General features: G+C 38.7%; 1 protein-coding gene across 2 annotated transcripts in view; it reads left to right on the forward strand.

The window, feature by feature from the left end:
- Positions 1-20,617, forward strand: part of WDFY2 (WD repeat and FYVE domain containing 2) — a 153,954-nt gene that overhangs the window by 41,090 nt on the left and 92,247 nt on the right. The gene's annotated exons all lie outside the window — the stretch shown is intronic.

Below are 20,617 nucleotides of genomic sequence, written 5' to 3' on the forward strand. Positions count from 1 at the left end.
AATTTTAAAATTTGTAAATTTTAAAATTCTCTTGTTTCTTGCAGTTATCCTAATTATTCGGATTATTTCACTTCTTTTAAGATATCTGAGTCTTTCCTTCTGTCCAGTTTGCTAGCTTGTCTGCTTGCTCATCTGCCAAGCGAGGTCTGATTTCGTTCAGTATTGAGAACTCAGATATGCTTTGTCAGAGATTGTGTAGGTCATTGTTCAGTTCTTTTCATTACAGTCAGAAATAGGGAAAAAGTTAGATTTATTGTAGTTTCTCACCAGCAGCCTTGGATTTTGATAGTTTGTGTGGGACAGAACTGGAGCAGTGGGAGACAGCTGCAGGCCAGAGTCCCTTTGTTGCAGGACAGTCTCTCTTTTGTGTTGCCTTGGCAGCTCTGAGCCTACTGGAGTAGTTTCCCGTCCCCTCTGAATAGCTGACTGGCCTGGCATCCAGGCAGAAGCCCTTGGGCCGACTCTTTGTCCTGCACTGTCTTGCCTCCAGCCTCTGCCCCTAACGGAGAGCTGAGAGCTGTCCGCAGGCTCTGAAGATGGGATCCTGGTGGACCTGGCCCTTCTGCATGTAGTGGAGTGATAAGTTTAAATCTTGAGGCTGATAACCATTGTGTTCCAATCCTGGCTTTGCTGCTTACTAACTCGTACCATTGGGCATCTTATTTAACTTTCTGAGCTTCAGTAACTGGCGTATACAACTGTATTGAAATTAACAGCTTACGGCACTTAGTAGGGTGTCTGGCTTTCAATAACTAATGAATGGCGGCAGTTTTATGTCGACATTTTGGGTACTGGCTGCTGATTGGACTCCTCCATCTACTATGCTCTTTCCTAAACCATCTCCTGCTTATTCTTCTCAGGGTTTGGGTTTGTAGATGGGGCTCTTGTGAAGTGGCCACGGCAGAATTTTTCCTACACAGTTAGTTGGGTCATTTTAACAAGAAATGATGAGGAAAAGGAGTGGTCATACACATCGTCTTCATTCCAACACTCTCATATAATTCTTTAAAGTACCGAAATTTATTTTAATAAATGGTATGAGGTAAGGGCCCATTTTTGGGGGGATAACTAATTAGGGCAGCGCCTTTTATTTGTATCATTATAACCTTCTAGTATGCTGATTAGTATATATGCCCGAGTCTGTTTCTGGGCTTTTAGTTCCGTTCCATTGGTCAGTCTGTTTAATCTGGTACAGTGCCATGATATTTGAGTCTTTCTTCAGTGGCAGGAGTAGTTGTTAAGAGCATGGGGTTTGGAGATAGGCTGTTCCTGGGTTTGAATTCTGGCTCTTTTAATGCCTAAGAGGTTAAGTGAATTATTTAACCTCTCTGTATCCCAGTTTTATCATCTTGAAAATGGACATAGTGCTAGTGGCAATCTATAGGACCCATGTAAAGATTAAATCAAATAATCCTCATAGACTAATTAAAACTGAGCTTGGCTCAGTGTAAGTGCTCAGTAAAAGTTGTAATTACACCTTAAAATCTCTTGCCATATGTAACACAGATTTTTTTTTTTTAGTCTAGCTTACAAAAGAGGAGATCACAAAACTTTAAAGATTCTCCTCCTCCTACATGAACTTCTTTCTCCCTTATTTTCCAGCAGTCGTGTCTTTAATTCTACAAATAACAACACCAAGAACTAGTAGTGCAGTCTTGCAGAGCCCTCGAGGTGTGTTTTTGAGGAGGAGCGATTGAAACCTGACTCTGGGGGCCATGATCTCATGTTTACCCTCTTTGTGGTTCTAGTACTAGCCCTGGTTTGTGATGAGTACTCAAGACATGTTTTTCAAAATGAAGAAAAAGTTATACCTTCAGCCTTTTAATAAGGAAAGATTGTTAAAATATCATGAATCCAGGTTGGTATCAATGAAACTTGTGAAATTTACAGTACCTGTTAGTACCTTAAGATTGGAAAAGGCTGATTTTTCTCGTATATTCAGTATGAAGAAATAACTTTAGTAGAGCACAGAAGACTTTTTACTAAAATGTTTGTGTACTGATCAAAGCAATTAGATGTGTTATGGTTGAATTAAACAGATTCATCCACGCTGACAAAACTCAAGAGTTGGAGAAGGTGAGGAGAAGTACATAGTTGCACCGTAAAAAAGCCCTAATCTTTTTAAATGGCATACGAAGAGCTGAGAGAGAAATTATGAAGTGATCATCATTTTCCATGCTAGCCTGTGAAGAACAGCAGCTTTGTGTTACTGAGAGAATTTCACAGAGCAATATGTTTTTTGTCTCCTGTACCTCTAGACATATTAGAAATAATCAAATCCAGACCTAACGAATGCATTGTGCAAGGTGCTCTCCGTACCTGTAAGCCACTTTCTTTGGTTCTTGTTTTGTGTTGTTATCTAAATAACGAGAGCTTCACCAGCTTCTTCCATTTCACCCTTTGTTTTAATGGTCTGATTTATTCCTTCTCTGAGCCATCAGAAAGAGTGTGGTGGTAAAGCCTTAGACTTTAGAGTCAGACTGAGGTAACTGGTTCTTCCTCTTGATGGCTTGAGGACCACAGGCAGGTTATCATCTGCACACTGTAGTTACTCACTTCTAAAATGGAAATGAAAACAGGATCCCCTCCTAGAACTTTGGTGAGGAATAAATGAAGGAAAGCAAATGAAGCACAATGTGTCTTCTATAATGAGTACTCGGTATGTTATCATAGTCAGTTCAGGCTGCGATGATTTATTACCACAGACTGGCTGGTTTTCTTACAGTTCTGGAGGCTAAAGTCTTGAGATCAAAGTGCCAGCATGATGGGTTCTTGGTGGGCCCCTCTTCTTCATTCTTCATTTACAGATGGCTGTCTTCTCGTTGTTTCCTCATATGGCAGGGAGAGAAATCATCTCTTTGGTGTTTCTTCTCGTAAGAGCACTAATCCCATTCATGAGGGCTCCACTCTCATGACCCTATCACCCCCACCCCCCACCAAAGGCCCCTTCTCCTAACACCATCTCACTGGAGGTTGGGATCTCAATGTAAGAATTTTGGGGAAAACACAGTTTTCTCAGCTTATAGAAGGAGAGAGGGAAGCGTTACTCTAGTCATACCACCACTCTGCATTTCCCTTCCGGTGGCCCCATATCTGGGCAGTGCCAGAGTGGAATTCCCCTTCTCAGATCCTGCATGTACTTTATTCTGGCTTAACTCTTAATGGAGGGGATGCCCACCAGAAGTTTCTTCATCTTTTTTACAATGTGCTAGATTCCAACCCTTTGTCATCCTTTATATATATCAGGAAGCCTGACAGTTGTCTGTTAGGCAGTTGGTGATACTTCTTAAAAGATTTTGGCTTTTCCTGAGTTTGCCATTTTCAGGTCAATGTGTCAGTTAGCTTCAGCTACCTCTTGTAGCTCACATGCATGCGTGTATCCCTACCCCCACACATTGGCACAGATACACACTCTGATTTTTAAACATGCTTTAGACTAAAAAATTCCCCCTTTTACAATTATCTTAGTTATCTTGGCCATGGTTAACTGGTCATTATCAAAACAGACCTGTAGGCTGTGATCAGTAGAAGTGCCAGTCGTAGCAGAGAGGGCAAAGAGGGAATTAACCTTGACTCATTTAGGCAGGATGGAAAACAGCCAGTTCTTTGGCTTTGTGTTCTATCTTTTTAATCACAGAAGGTAAAATCATTGCAGCACTTGAAAGGACTCACAAGACTTCACAAAGTATACTTACCTAAGGCTTAGGACAGATAAAGCATATAACATAGCAAGAGAAAGAGCACAGGCAAGCATCAGGGGTATCCAGAACATTCCAGGTCCTTCCTCATTTACATACACAGAATGCTTTTTGTTTTTAGACAGTGAGTCTTCAAGATACGTGTGAGACAGCTTGACCTAGACAAATAGATCAAGGGAATAGATTAGAGAGTCCGGAAAGAGACCCACACATATATATAGTCAATTGATTTTCGTCAGATGAGTAATGGCAGTTTGATGGAGAAAAAGGATTGTCTTTTGAACAAATGGTGCTGAAACAATTAGATATGTGCATATTTAAACAATAAGCTTAGATCCATGCCTCATATACATACAAAAATGAACACAAAATGGATCATAGACTTAAATGTAAAACTTAGAAACATAAAGCTTCTAGAATAAATGTAGGACATAATGTTTATGACAAGAATCTGCATTTTAACAGAATCTCTAATTATTCTTATGCACATTAAAATTTGAAAAGAACTGCCCTATAAGTTTTCTGTTGAAGGATGAGTACTAGTTATGCAGTGGGGGAGAAAGATGCTTCGGCAGAGGGTCAGCGTGTGCAGAGGCACGAAAGTGTGAAGGTGTGATGAGCTAGGGCAGTGGTTCCACTGAACAAGTTCAGGTAAGAGCTTTCACCAATGTGCAGTGAAATAAAAAGGGACACTGTAAGTGGCCTTTTTATATATAAAATTTATTCAGGTTTTAGAATTCTAAGATCATGTTATTAACTTTTTGTAAAATGAAATTGCTAGCCAATTATAGATTTTCTTGTTAGAAAAAAATTTTTTTTCCGGCAGAATAAAAAGCTGGCAACACTATGTTTAACGCACTACCCTTTTAGTTTCAGTTTTTTTCCCCCTCACCTATGAAATCCAACAAAAAGTATGGCCGTTACTGAGTTACAGAACCAGGAGTAGTTTGGAGTAGAGTATTGAGTGACTGCGGGTGGATGAGGCCAGAAAGGCAGACAGGGGCCAGATCCTGGAGAACCCGGTAGACCATAGGGTTGCGCTCCATCCCCAAGTCTTTGAAGGTTGTGACATAATTGGATTTGCATTTTAGAAAGATGTCTTTTCAGCGGCTGGGTGAAGGGATCAGAGAAGGGTGAAACAGGAGATAAGAGGAGGCTCTTGTGAGTACCTGGGAGAGCGTGACGAAAGCCATGTAGACGGCAGAGGGAGGGTGGACTTCAGTTACATGAAAGAGGTAGAATTGACAGGAACTAGGAACCTATTGGATGGAAGAGGTAACTTACATTGTTTAAATTATTCTCTGACTTTATATTTTGGTGAATTTAGTATCCCCAAATAGGTGCAAGTCAGCACAGTTCTCAGAATTCTTAAATGGATTGATTTAATGACTGTAGAGTAGAGTGATTGAGCATCTGTGCAGTGTAGTACCTCGAAGACAAAGAGAAATTCATTAAAATGAGATCAGAGAATTAATCCATCTACACACTTAAGTACTCATTCATGAAAAACTATGTTATGTGAGTCAGAAAATGCTGATTTCATTCATTACATATATCATTCCTTCGGAGAATGCTGGCTAGTGGAGATATTGGGTACTGCTAAACATTATGGATTTTTATTTTTTGCAGAGATTAATTTGATACTGCTGCATATTATGTAGAATAATAATTTACATATCATGCTTGTTTTACAGCATGGCTTTGGTTGGAGAAGCTATGTGATATGTCAGCTTTGCAGAAGATTCTTATGAATTTCAGAATTTTTTTGCGTGTTAGTGAATTCTTGAAAAAAATATTAGAAAATAATTTAGTTTCAGCTATTACTTTTACCTGATTTCCCCCACAAAAATGTAAATGAAGGTTAACTAATAAACAGAAGGCTTTGTTTCTCTGGTTTCTCTGGCTTCTCTGTGCATAGAATGAGTTTACATGTAAGCTTCTCCATTAGCATGGCTTAAATTGAGCATGCTTTTCAAGGGAGGTCAAAATATAGTGAATTATTTGTGATAATAGACTTTTCTTCTACCAATATATAAAGAAATTTTGCTGTTGTAGGTTCATCTGCACTTTGTTACGTCATGTACTTTTATACATCAAGAAAATTCTATAGAAGCTTATGGGGAAGGTTCAGTATGGACAAGAAGTTAATGTGCTTTTGATTTATGGGCTTTATTGCCATTCATGAGTATACATTATGTATTTCAAGAACCCACAGGAAAAAATGGTTGATTATAGGAGAGGATATCTGTATACAGTGATTTTTTAAGATAACATGAGATTTTTCAACCATTTGTGCCAAATCATCAATTTATGTCAGGCAAAATTGTAGAGGGCAATAGTTACTATATATGTTTATTTGACTTGGCAGTAAAGAGGTAGTCTCATTGTCTTTTTGATTTTCCTGTTTTATACCTCCTTTGTACTACTAAAAGCACGTCACATGCGTTTAAGATTTGTGAGAAATATGATTAGTCTCAGTTGCTTTATGATATAGGTTGGGTTGTAAGGTATTTTATTCCATCTAGAACTCAGAACTTGTCTGTCATAAAAGAGAACATTCGAAATAGTATAGATTGTTTAATGTTGAATCTGAATGTTTTATACTATTTAATGTTTTCCAGTAATGAGAATTTAATCTCCAAATGAAATACATTTAAGCACCACAGAAAATAGACATTTTCATCCACTGTGCTAACTTCAAAGCAGTCCGTATGCCATTGTCTCCTTTAGCACTGATATATGCTACTTGAACTTATATACTGATAATATTTAACATGAGAACTTTAAATTTTTTTCTAGCAGGATTATACTTGATACTTTGTACTAATTTCTTTGGGGTATGTATGCTGGATAATTTGCCTCAACTATTTATACCTTTTAAAGCACAATTTTTTCAAGATTGCTTATTCATTTTAGAGACCCAGAAGTTATTTATCTATTCTCTAGAAATAGTGTTTCATTTTATGAACTATTTATTAATACCAAACCAATTCGGATTGCCAAGTGGATGGCAAAAGTGTTTAGTACTTTCGTGGATTAATAGTCAGTACTATTTCTCTATTCATAAACTCTGTACTCCCAAAAGAGGCTGTGCCTTTCTGTAACATACAGTTGTATATGGTTGTTGGTGTGAGGCGAGACCTCAAGATTTAACAAAACAGTTTATAGTGGACAATTTCAAACATAGACAACACATGAAAATAACAATGTACGCAACACCCATCTCCAGTGATCAACCTTTTGCCAGTCTTGTTTCAGATATCTCCCCACCCCATTCTTTTTGGGTAGGAGTGTTGGGATTTGCTTATATCATTTCACCTGTTAATACTACAGTAAATATCTATAAATGATAACTTGTTCTGCATTCCACAGTGCCATTATCACACAGAACTAAATGAACAATAATTTTCTTAATATTGTCACCATCATGGTCTGATCAGTTCATCTAGGAGAGGAAATGATAACTTTCGACCTGATCTTGGCTAACTTCCTTGTCATTGAATGCCTTCATCTTTAAGAGCTCCTCGATGTCAAGTTCCTCTAGAAGACTGGGTTTGCTTTTGCTTCTTCTGATTGCCTCGAGAACATTTTAAATGTAGGACCACTTAAAATTAAATTCTCCACTTGAGGCTTTTCAGGTGACACAAGTAGATTAAATTTGTAATTAATCTTTCATGAGGGTCAGCTTGTGGAGAACAGCTTTTTTTTTTTTTCTCTTTTATCCAGACAAGTTTCCTTGCTGTCCCCTTTCTGCATGAGAGGATTTATTTTTTACAAACTCTTACAGTAAGGGTGTAGTCTTTGGGGTCCCAGTTTAAATAGAACTTTTTATTAGATTCATCTTGTTGGTTAGGCCCTAGGCCTTTCCTCTTATATCCCATCCCCAATGTGGCATTAAAATGGATACTCAGGATCTCCAGGATCCAACAGAAACTCTTGGGTTACAAATTTGAGTTTAAAAACACTATTAAGAACTCCTTTATTACTTAGAATTTTGAGGATCTTCCAATTCCTCACTTTCAAATAAGTTGGCAGTGTTTTAAAATGACAATAAAAAGAAAACCAAATTCTACCAAATTTTACCAGAGATTTTGATCATTTTAATCCAGAAGATCTTTCACTCGTTATTCTGTCACACTGCTGGAAATCAACGAGATTTTCTAATTTCTTTCTCTTGAAAAAATCATTTGACTTTGTGATGCCTTTACTTGTTTTTAAAAAATGGGCTAGCTAGTAGCTTTGGTTGCAGTCTGCCTTCGTCATCAGTGTGGTTCTCCAGCCTGGATATCACTACCTTAGCATCTTTCTCTTTCCCTCGATTCCTTCTTAGAAACATCTAGGATTTGGTTTTTCCTCCTCATTCCCCTGCCACTGCTGCACTCTAACATGTTGATCACTCTAGTGGTCTCTCAACTGGTCTGCAGCCTTTAACTTTTTTTCTCCTGCCTAATCCAAGTTGCTCACTACTGCCAAAGTAGTCTTTTGAAAACATCCCCTTTCATTATGTGACCATGGTTCAGAAATACTCCTTTGTTCCTTTTTCATAGGGTATCAAGTCTAATTCCTCCAAACTCTTAAGTTCGAGTTGTATTTAAGTGCTGGATGGGTACCCTGTTGCCCTACCCTGCTGGAGTGGGCATGGGAATTCCTTGTACACATCCTCAGCCATGATAGGATGCCCTCTACCAACCTATTTCAGGGCCAGTCTGTCCACAGCTGTCTTCTGATTGCTGCACCTTTGGCAGCTCTATGAAGATTACGGTTTTAGAGAAGTAGTCATTCTGCTCTTTCTTTCCTTTAAAAAAATTAAAAAAAATTTTTTTTTATTGTGCTAAAGTATACATAACATAAAATTTACCATTTTAACCATTTTTAAGAGTACAATTCAGTGGCATTAAGTTTATTCACAGTGTTGTGCAGCCATCACCACTATTCATTTTCCAAATGTAAACTCCATGTCCATTAAACATTAGCTCCCCATTCTGCCCTCCCACAGCTCTGCTGTGTTTTTAAGGTGTAAAATTCTTGACCATTTTGCTACATGTGACTGCTGTGGAAGAGAGCAGTTCATCAGTCTGCAGACTCAGAACAGTGGCAGCCAGGGGCATTCTCTGAGTCACTGCTCTTTCATTAAGTCCCTAGTGAGCATTTGTCACGTTCCTGCCACTGCAGCAGGCTGTAGGAATATAGTGGTGAATAGTAGGATGGCACAAACCATGCCTTCCCACTGTGTACAGAGCCAGGAACTATATTTAAATCTTTATTGTTCCTCTAATGATTCCATCCATATTCTTCTTATTAGGTGATATTGGTGAACACTCTTATATTGTTGACTTGCTCAGACTGACTGTTCGAAGTTTGTACTCACATTTCTCTTGACTGTGAGGGACTCTGGCTGAGGAGCAAATGACACTGCTGATGGTAATGACCAGGTACCATCCAGGCTCTCTGATATTCTGGTGCATTCTTAGCGCTTCCCTATGGGTTACTCTTTACCATTGCAACAGGAACGTGTTCATTTTTCTCTTCTCTTTTATTTCCTGCTCTTTTTTCTTCCCTGTATGTATTTATATGACCTTTTCAGGTACCTCCTCTGTGCTAAGTACCATATGTATTCAAAATAAAATTATTGTAGGTATTAAAGATACAAATATCTTGAATATTTGTATCAAGAAATATTTGATAGAAATATTCAAGAGATATTCAAGATAAAAATTTAAGAAGTCCTCAAGGAATCCATCGTCTCATGGGGAGATGGACTTGTTAACCAACGTTGACAGCTAATGTGACTGTCCTAACATATGCAAGATACAGTGTGATCCTGGAGCTTAATTTTGCCTGGGAAGTCCCAAGGCTTGTAGGGGAATTATGCTAATATGGGAGAGTAGATTAGGCAGGCAGCATTGGTAAGAGGGAGGGAGTCCTGGAATTCTAAAACCTACAACTATGCAAGGACAGGAAGCTGTGCTTAAACAGCCACTAAGACTTAAATCAGCAAGAAAACAAAAAGTACAAAAACAAGTCTCAAGTGCAAGAAAACTATTTGCAGATATGGAATAGTACTATTAGTAATAAAACTTCTCAGAATTAAGCCTTTGTTGGGGGCTTCTTTTTCTCAAGACTCACACTACTGACTGATAAAGACAAAACTTCCATGTATATTGTGTGTGGTTGTAATTTCTCACCTGGCATATGGGTCCATTTAACTTCATTTTGAGACTTTATTTTATAGATTTAAAAAAACAATGAAGATAATTGCCTTTTGGTTGTGCTTTTAAAAATTCTAAATGGTGAAGGCCGTCACAACCTTTGATTTGACCCTGCTGGTTAAAATGCCAAGGGGAAATGAGCTATACTAAGCATACCTGGCTGATGCACATAACTGCAAAGGACCAGACTGGTTATTGTTTTTCAAGCAGGAATGCCATTAAAAGCTCAAGGTGTTGAAATATAAAACAGCCACATTTCTTCTCCAGCCTCTGATTGCTAGGTTTCTATAGTTATGAGGAAAAAAAATCCAGGCGTCTGTGATTCAGCAAAGTTATTTAAGTCTGATACGGTAGAGTGATTAATATCTGGGACCAAGTGCTTGGCAGAGTGGTCCAGAAGCTGGACAGCGCCCAGTTTGAGCCCCTGGATCTTAAACCTTGGCCGCCTTAACTCACTCCACACAGCAGCCTCTGTCTCTCCATGGAGAAACCCGCAGTACAGAGATACACAGTGTTTTGTAGAAGATTGGGTTTAGTTTATTTACTACGTGTGATCAGAATGCATATAATGAAAATATGGCAGTTTGTTCTTAGTACAAATAATCATAGAGAAGTAAGCCTTTAAAAAAATCTTTAATCTTTCAGGTATATTTTCCAAGAATTTCTGTAACTTTCTCTGTATTGGAGGCTTCCCCCTCCTCTCCTTTAAACAAGTCACTGTAAGACTACAAAAAGACACTGACATCCTATTGCTCAAAGTTTTCCTGTTAGTTTGCAGATCGCTAGAGATTGCCTTCTGTTTGTATTGAGGTTGAAATGGTGATCTATTAAAAAAGTATTCCCTGAAAATTCATACTCACCCTCCCCCCGCCCTTACTTAAGTGGTGGCAAAAACAGTTGTCCCCTAGGAAATGAAGTTCATTGCTATGGTAACTAATGAAGGTTGCATCATTCTAGGGCACATTTTTAAAAGCCTAGATTTCAACATGGGTAGACGCCCCATCTTATTTTATTCGGTAGCTTAGCAACCTGTGGTATACTGTTTGTCACCATCCACAATATTTTCTCTCAGAAGAGTGACCTATATAGATAGTTTTCTCTTTCTCTCTCTCTCTCTCTTTTTTTTTTTCCCTTGGGTATGTTTTCACTGTGAATTTAGTTCAGTTCTTAGGCATGTTTATAATGACCTTATTTTTTAGACCAAAAATTAGGACATATGCTATGCTTGAGAAGTAAAGGATTTTCTTCTACTTCCTCGGAGTCCCACACTAAAGTCTTCACAGATTTTTCATTCAATACACCTCAACTGTTGGTGTTATTCAGGGGTTTGTCTTTGGGCCTCTCTTCTTCTTCACCAGTGACTTAGCTATGACTTATATGCTAGTGACACTCAAATCTTAATTTTCAGCTCAGGTCTCCTCAACTCCAAGTAGTCAGTTCATTCCTCAACAGCCCTAGCTGGATCATCCTCCGACTCTGCAAGTTCAAGATGAAGTCAACATTACCCTCCACAAAAATCACTTGTTGAGTAATGGTACCACCATTCACACAGCACCCCACATCCAGTCCAGATGCGCCTACTTCCAAAATGCTCCTAAATCTGGCCTCTTTCTTCTAGGGCCTCATCCTTTTTTTGCCTAGTTTACTGCCCACATCTTCCAAACTTCTTCTAGGTGTAGGTGCGGAAAATAATTTTCCTCCCACCTAAGTTCTTCTGGCTGGATTAATAATCAAATTAACATGAGACATATTAACAGGATAAGCGGACTTAAAGGTTGCTAGAATATAGATCAAAGGATATATTTTTTCCTGGATAGGTTTGGGAGTGGACTTGGTGTGGTGCTTGGCTATCTATACATATATATGCATACATACAGTTGCACACACATGTGAACACATGCACACTGTCAGTTCAATAGTGTCTAAATTCTAGTGCCAGCTTGAACTGTGGATATCATCAGCACAGTTCAAAACAAGGAAGTCAAACAAACTAAAATTCAGAGGATCTCATAAAGGGAGCATCTGTCTGACTGCCCTGCTTGATCGAACATTTGATTCCGGACCTCTCTATGTGATCGTTTTGGCTACTGGGCTGAGGGCTGCCCGTGAGGAGGACAGGCGCGTTCTAGTTCAGATTTTCACTCAGTTAGGCACTGCACTGGATTCGATTCTTTGGAGGGAGTTAGGTTGGGATGAGGTAGCGTGGAAGTACTATTTCGTGTCTTATTTCTTTAGAGTACTAGTAGTTGCCGAAACTGTTAAATTAAGGATTTATAGTTCTTTCTCATCGTATCACCCAGCGGAGTGTACAGATAGTTCGCTGTCAGCTCAGCTTCTTTGCTGCCATTCTATAGAAGGTTTCTCTGCAGACGTAATCAGAGAAGTTCCTGATAGTGGACAGGTGGGAGGTGAGTGGCTGTAGTGAGGGATTTTTGACTGATCCTTTTGATCTGTCACAAATGATGAGCACCAGTTTTGGACATGGTGTGGGGCTTGGCTCTTGGGTAGATGCCAAATATGATAAAATATAGCTCCTTCTCTGATTTTATATAGAGCTCAGTCAGGGAGCAAACCAGCACTGATTATAGTGGAGATTTGATAAATGCTGCAATTTTTCTACTGTCTGTTTTAACCTTTAAAAAAAAAGGAAAACTTTTTTTAGATCTAAGGAATAATATTTCCGGCTAATATTTAAAGTAATTTTTACCTGTTAAAATGTGGTCAGCTGTGTCCAAAATAGAGTAAGATTGTGCTATTTTTAAAATAGCCCACATGCTGAACTGAAGCCTTCTGCTGAACTGAAGTTGTCTTCCTCTTTTTGAGGTGAGCATTGTTTCTCCCAACTCTCTCAATGGCTGTTTCTGCCAAGTGCTGAGAGCTTGGGAGAGAGGAAGGGGAAGGGGGAGAAGAAAACAGAACCCAGAAAGGTGGATGGTGCAATGTACGTGGCCCTGTTCGGTTCCTGTGAACCCAGGACTTGTGTGGGGGGTGAATGCAGTTGCCCTGCCTTTCAGCCTGGTCATGCATTTTTATTCTCCAATACACTGACCTCTACTGGCTTAATAACTATGACTCTTACTCGTAGCTGTTTTTTTCTTAAAATTTTTTCAAGGGAAAGGTTTTTAATTTACTATTAAAAGCTTTTTGTGTTGCTTTTTAGATATAATTTTCAGAAAAATTAATACTTGCTTATAGGCCTTGTATAGTTGAATTTACATTTATCGAGGAAATTCCTAGCCACCCTAGTTGTATATTTGACCTCTAGGATGAAGTGTCTGTTTTCTTTTTTAAAGTCTGAAGATAAGGGGACAAATATTTTTATATAACTTTATTTTTAGATTGTAAAATTTATCATTGTCCTTAATACATGTTGATGTAAGGAAGGTAGTATATTTAGTGAGGAGAGCACAGAATTTAAAATAACTATCCATTTACTAGTTAGGGCAAATTACTTAAGCTCTCTGGGCCTTAGATTTTCATCTCTAAAGAACGATTTCTGTTTCATAGGGCTACTGTAAGGATGGGCTACTGTACATGCAGAGTATTTTGGGGGCTGTTATTTCTGTAGAAGTGTTCATTACTGTTATTAAAATTAAAACTAATATTATCCTGCCACCCTGTTGACCTGTATAGCTATTTTAAAAATCTTAGAACAAACCTGTACTAGCTATATTGACTTGTACCTTTTTTACTGGGCTTTTTAGAAACTCTTTTATATATATGTATATATATTAGTAACTAATATATATATTAATATATACAGTATATATCATAAATTTGTAACTATAGATCATCTGCGTGGCAGTTACCTGTGGAGCTATGTGCACACAGGTTGTTACACTGTTGTAATGTTAGCTGAATCAATGCTCATGGTCTTTCAGGTGCATAAATTATAAGGTGATTATATCTATATCTATATATATGTATGATACATGATATACGTGACGTACCTGACATGTGATATACACGACACACTTGATATGTAATGTACATGTTATACCTGATATACATGATACATGGTGTACATGAGATATGTCACCTTATAATTTATGTGTCTGAAAGGCCACGAGCATTGATTCAGCTGACGTTACAGTAGTGAAACAGCCTGTGTGCACTTAGCTCCACAGGTAATTGCCACTCAGATGATCTACAGTTATTTTAAACTCAGTATGTCATAAATGAAACTCTCTATATTTTCCTGCCTTTTTCTCCCGTCCATGTTTGAGAGCAGTTCTATATCGTGTCATGATTGAGAGAGCAACTGCTTAAGCTAGACTGCCCGGGTTCACGTCACAGCTCTGCATAACCTGAGACCTCTCTGTGCTTCAGAGCCCTCATCTGTACATGGGATTAATAATCATACTTTTTTGTGGTATTGTTGAAAGGCCATGTTTGGGATTTTGTTGGCAAAACAGTCCCTTGAAAAGCCCTGTAGACTTCTTTTTGTTCACTTGTGCATAGCAAATAAACTCTGTCAAGCATCTTGCCTAGTTTGAGGTCTGTTGTATTCTATTTTGGCCTCTGTGCTCTGCCCTCTCAGTATAACTGAGAGGTCAGTATAACTGCTGTGACAGAGGAAGAGGAAAATGAATTTACGGTAGGTAACCAGCAGTTTCTGCTGTTTTGGCCTAACACCTACTTTCATTCATCCAGCACATATTTTTCATATATTTGCCATGTGCCATGCACTCTGCCAGGCTCTGGGTAGACAATAGTGAGCAAGAAAAGAATGTTCTCTATCCTCATGCTATATTCTAGTGGGAGAATCAGATAATAAACACATTTACATGCAGGTATACATAATAGATTGTGGCCAGTGCGATGAAGGAAATAAATGAAATGCTAGGTAATGCCATCCTCCCAGAGTCAGCACTTCCTGAACCTGCCACCCTTCCCCACATAGATTAGATACCTTTCCCAATGGCCTTGTATAGATATAAAATAGGTCACAGCTCTTATCTCTCATTGCTTTAATGATATATTTACTTATCTGTCCACATGGAGCTCCTACACAATGCCTGACACATAGCAGATGCTTAGTACATGTTACAAAACAAGGCATAAAGGGATAATTTACAGGACACTTTACAGATTGAGCTAAAATCCTTTACATGATTTTAATCAAGGATTAATATGTTCAATATGTTAGCAAAGCAAGAAAGTTTCGTATCTTGAATTCTCCCAAGCTGTGGTTGATTATTACATTTTTTAAACAATAATGGTAATGACGATAACTATTGTTGGCAGTTGTTGAGTGCTTGATATGTGCCAAGCACTGCATTGAGAACCATACATCTTATCTTCACAACCACTTCATGTAATACGTTCTAATTATAATTCTCATTTTTCACGAAAGAGGAACTCTTGGATAACTTAAAGACGCCTCCAGGGCATATGTTCAAAATTGAATTCATGATTCTCACCCCACATCTGGTCCTTTTCCAGTGTTCCTCATCTCAGTGAGTGACAGCATCATCCATGTATTTAGAAAAACCCAAAGCCTAAGGAAAGACATTACTTTCCTTCAACTTCTCTATCAATTAACATGTATTCAGATCTTGGTAACAGAATCCACCTAGCAATGGCTTAGGTAAAAAGAAATTGAATCATCTCACAAACGTGTAAAGTTAGTCTAAAGGGTTGGTGGCTCAGTGGCCTTTCTCTCTGCCATCCTCAGCAAGTCAGCTTTTGTCAGGCTTGTTGTCTCATCATCAAAAATGATTGCCTCAACTCCAGGCCAAACCTATATTGATTCTTTTAAAATTTTTATTGTGGTGAAATTCACAGAATGTGCAATTAATCACTTTAAAGAATACAGTTCCTCTTGAAAATAAGTGCATAGATTTATACAGTTGTGCAACCAGCAGCTCTCTCTAGTTCCAAAACCTTTTCACTACCCCAGAAGGACACTCCATTACCCATTTAGTAATCACTCCCCATTCTTCCCTGTCTTCATCCCCTGGCAACCTCTAACCTGCTTTCTGACACTATGGATTTGTCTATTCAGAATATATATAAAAGGAATCATACGATATGTGACCTTTTTTGTCTGGCTTTTATTTAGTATAATATTTTTGAGGTTTATCCAAGTTTAGCATTTGTTAGTACTTCATTCCTTTTGATGGCCGAATAATATTCCATTGTGTGTGTGTAGCTATAAATGTAGGCATTTATAGCTATGAATTTCCCTTTGAATACTACTTTTGCTGCCCCTTACAAATTTTAGTATGTTGTGTTTTTATTTTCTCATATTTTCTAATTTTCCTAGTATATTCTTCTTTGATCCATTTTTGTTTAAGGTAATGTGTAATTTCTACATATTTGTGATTTTTTCCAGTTTTCCTCTATTGATTTTAGTGTTCCATTCCTTTGTGGTTGGAGAAGATACCTTGTATGATTTCAGTACATTAAAATATATTGAGAATTGTTTTATGGCCTAACATACAATCTATCCTGAAGAATGTTCTGTGTGCTCTCATTGTTCTGCTCTAATTGGGTGGAGTGTTCTATGTGTCTGTTAGGTCTAGTCGATTTATAGTGTTGTTCAAATTCTCTTTCCTTTTTGATCTTATGTCTAGATGCTGTATTCATTATCGAAAGTGATATATTGAAGTCTCCAATTATTGAAGAACTGTCTATTTTGCCTTTCAATTCTGTCAGAATTTATTTGATATCTTTTGTAGCTCTGTAATTTGGTGACATGTTTACAATTGTTTTATCTTCTTGATGAATTGGTTCTTTTGTCAATGCGTAGTGTCCTTTATCTCTTGTAACAATTTTTGACTTAAAAACATGCTTTGGACTTCCAGTCAAGATTACAGAGTAGGTAAACATTCCGCTAGCCTCCTCTCATGACCACATCAAAATTGCAGCTAAACTACAGAGCAACCATCATTAAAAGCTGCCTTAAATCTAGCTGAACAAGTCTTACAACTAAGGCCGTACAGAAGAAGCCACCTCAAGACTGGTAGGAGGAGCAGAGACACAGAATTGGCTGGTCTCACACCCAGATGTGATGGCTAAAAATCAAGAGAGCTATCTCAGCTATGGGTGTCCTCCCAGAGGATCGGCGTCCCAGCCCTATACCAGGCTTCCCAGCCCAGGGTTTCACTTCTGGGAAAAGAAGTCCCTGCAACTTCTAGCTGTGAAAACCAGCAGAAGTTGTGACCAAGTGAAACAGAGGGCGGCTGGAATTCCTCTTAAAGGGCCCGCACACTGACTTACTTGCTGATGGACCCACTTGTGCTAAGCTCCAGTGGTGGAGCAGCAGCGTGAAAAGTGCCAGGGACATACGGGGATGAACTGAGTTGTCTGGCGTAAGGGCGAAGGCTGGAGAGGCAGCTTTCTCCCAGACAGAACTGCTGACAGAAGCCATTGTTTCTTCATCGAGCCTTCCCGCTTCATGGGATGCAGATGCAGGTGCTGCCATATCTGAGTCCCCATTAACCTGTTTCCCCAGCCCTCGTGATTCCCTCAGACTCTGCACCACCCAACTTCGTGGTCCCACCCGAGCCACTTGGTGGCTTTTCCATACAAATGGCCTATCTTGCCTCATGCTGCAGACTTTCCTAAAATCTCTCAAAGGTGCACGAAACCTAGACAAACAGCATCTGGCCTCAGCATGCCCTGTACCTCTTGCTGAGCAGCCCCAAGCCTGGCACTAATAGCAGCTGGCCTCGGTTCATGGCTTGGCCTCTCTAGGCACCTCTAAGCCCAGTCTAGGTAGTGGCCATCTGTGGATTGCTTAGTGGCTTATGCCAGGTGGCCCCAGGAAAGGCACGGGCTACAGCTGAAGTTGACCTGTGGCAAGGTTGCTCCCACAGGGGCCTGGGCTAGTACGCTTGGGGCCCAGTTTCAGACCAAGCTAGAGCACGACCTGGGTCAGCATCCAAGGACAATACACCCAAAGGGCAGACTGGGCAGGCACCAGGACCCTGCTAAAGCAAATCTTTCTCCATAGAGTCAGCCGCTCACTGGCCAGTCCTCAGAACCAATCAACCTGAGGGTCAGTCCCTCCCATTGGCATGCCAACAGCAATCAAGGCTCAACTATAACAAGAGGGAACACACAGCCTACACAAGGGATACATCTGGAACACCGAGCTAGGTGACCAGACAGACTGTGCTACTAGGTCTCAAAGGACACCTATTATATGAGACCACTCTACCAAGACCAAGAGACATAGCAGCTCTACCTAATAGAAACAAACACACAGAGGTAGCCAAAATGGGGAGACGAAGAAACATGTCCCTAATGAAAGAACAGAACAAAGCTCCAGAATAAGAACTAAACAAAAGAGAGAAAAGCAATCCCAGATGCAAAGTTCAAAACATTGGTTATAAGGATGCTCAGTGATCTCAGGGAGAACTTCAACAAAGAGATATGAAACATAAAATGGAGATAGAAAATATAAAAAGGAACCGATCAGAAATAAAGAGTACAATAACTGAAATGAATAATACATTACAGATAATCAACAGTAGATTAGATGAAGCAGAGGATATTATCAGCAATTTGGAAGATAAGGTAGCAGAAAACAACCAATAAGGACAGTGAAAAGAAAAAAATTTAAAAATGAGGACAGTTTAAGGGGCCTCTGGGACAACAGCAAGTACATCAACATTTATGTCAAAGGGGTACCAGAAAGAGAGGAGAGAGAGCAAGGAATTGAAAACCTATTTGAAGAAATAGTGCCAGAAAACTTCCCTACTCCAGTGAAGAAAAATAGACATACAAGTCTGGGAAGCTCAGAGTCCCAGTCAAAATGAGTCCAAAGAGGCCCACACCAAGACACATCATCAGTAAAATGCTGAAGATTAAAGATAGAGACTCTTAAAAGCAGCAAGAGGAAAGCAGTTATCTACAAGGGAGCTCCCATAAGACTTGGCAGCTGATTTCTCAACAGAAACTTTGCAGGCCAGAAGGGATTGGCATGAAATATTCCAAGTGATGAAAAGTAAGGACATACAACCAAGATTACTCTACTTAGCAAAGCTATCATTTAGAATCAAAGGACAGATAAAGAGCTTTCCAGACGAGAAAAAGCTAAAGGAGTTCATCACCACTAACTAACTCAACATTACAAGAAATATTAGAGGAATTTCTTTAAGAAGAAGAAAAAGATTAAAAATATGTATGATAAAATGGCAATAACTATATCTATCAACAATTACTTTAAATGTAAATGGATTAATTGCTTTAGTCAAAAGAGGGGAGAATAAATGGGTAAGAAAACAAAACCCTTACACATGCTGCCTACAAGAGACTCACTTCAGATCTTAAGATACACACAGTCTGAAAGTAAAGGAGTAGAAAGGGACATTTCATAAAACTGTAAACAAATAAACAAAGAAGCTGGAGTAGTAATACTAATACCAGACAAAATAGACTTTAAAACAAAGGCTATAGCAAGAGACAAAGAACAACTCAATAATTCCACTTTTGGATATTTATCCAAACCAACCCAAAACACCACTTCGAAGGGACGTGTGAATCCATATGTTCATAGCAGCAGTATTTATATAGCCAAGATATGGAGACAACTTGGGTGTCTATTAATGGATGAATGGGTAAAGAAGAGGTGGTGCATATATATACACAATGGGTTACTCAGCCACACAAAAGAATGAAGTTTGCCATCTGCAACAACATGGATGGATCTAAAGGGTATTGTGCTGAGTGGAGTAAGTCATGACACAGAAAGACAAATGCCATGTGATTTCACGTACATGAGGAATCTAAAGAACAAAATAAATGAACATACAAACAGAAACAAACTCATGCAGAGAATATTTTGATGTTTGCCAGATGGGAGCAGTTTTAGCGGGGTGGGTGTAAAAGGGGAAGGGATTAAGAAGTACAAATTAGTAGTTACAAAATAGCATAAGGAATATAGCCATTAATATTGTAATAACTATGTATGGTGTCAGATGGGTACTAAATTTATTGGGGGGATTACCTTGTAAGTATATAAATGTCTAATCACTATGTTGTAGACTTGAAACTAATATAATACTGTATGCCAACTGTTTTTGAAAAATAAAAATTTATTAAAAAAAACTTTGCATTATTAGTATCTCTATTCCAATTTTCTGTTGGTTATTATTTCTGTGAAATGTTTCTTTTTTCCATTCTTTCACTTTCAACTTATTTGTGTTTGGGAGTCTAAAGTGAGTCTCTTTTAAGCAGCATGAAGTAGGACCATGTTTTTAAAATCTATTCTGCCTGTCTTAATTTATGAGTTTTTTCATTTACATTTAAAGTAATTACTTATAAGGAAGGACTTCTGCAATTTTGCCTTTTTTTTTTTTTTATGTCACATCTCTTTGTTCTAGGTTTCCCACTATTTCCTTCCTTTATATTTGCTTGAAGTTTTTCTTATGTACCATTTTGATTTCTTTCTTTTCTCTGCTGTTTATTTTTTAGTTATTTTCTTAGTGGTTACCAAGGAGATTTTTAACATCCTGAATTTATAACAATCTTATTTATGGCTGGTCAGAATCTAGTGGTACTTTCCTGACTGCTTTCTCTCTCTCCTCTCTGAGCTCTCTATCTGGCCTGCCAGCCTCAAGTGTTGCTCATAGCCTCTTCCATGGCGGGCCTCATGGCCGGCCTATTAGCTCAGGAAATGTGATTCTCAGGGCTTACTGTTGCCTGACCATGCTTGGAAAAAGCATCTCTGGAGACAGTGGCCTGGCCTGGCCTAGCCTG

This window comes from Pteropus medius, unplaced genomic scaffold (assembly GCF_902729225.1).
Source record: "Pteropus medius unplaced genomic scaffold, Ma_sr-lr_union100, whole genome shotgun sequence".
Lineage (NCBI taxonomy): Eukaryota > Metazoa > Chordata > Mammalia > Chiroptera > Pteropodidae > Pteropus > Pteropus medius.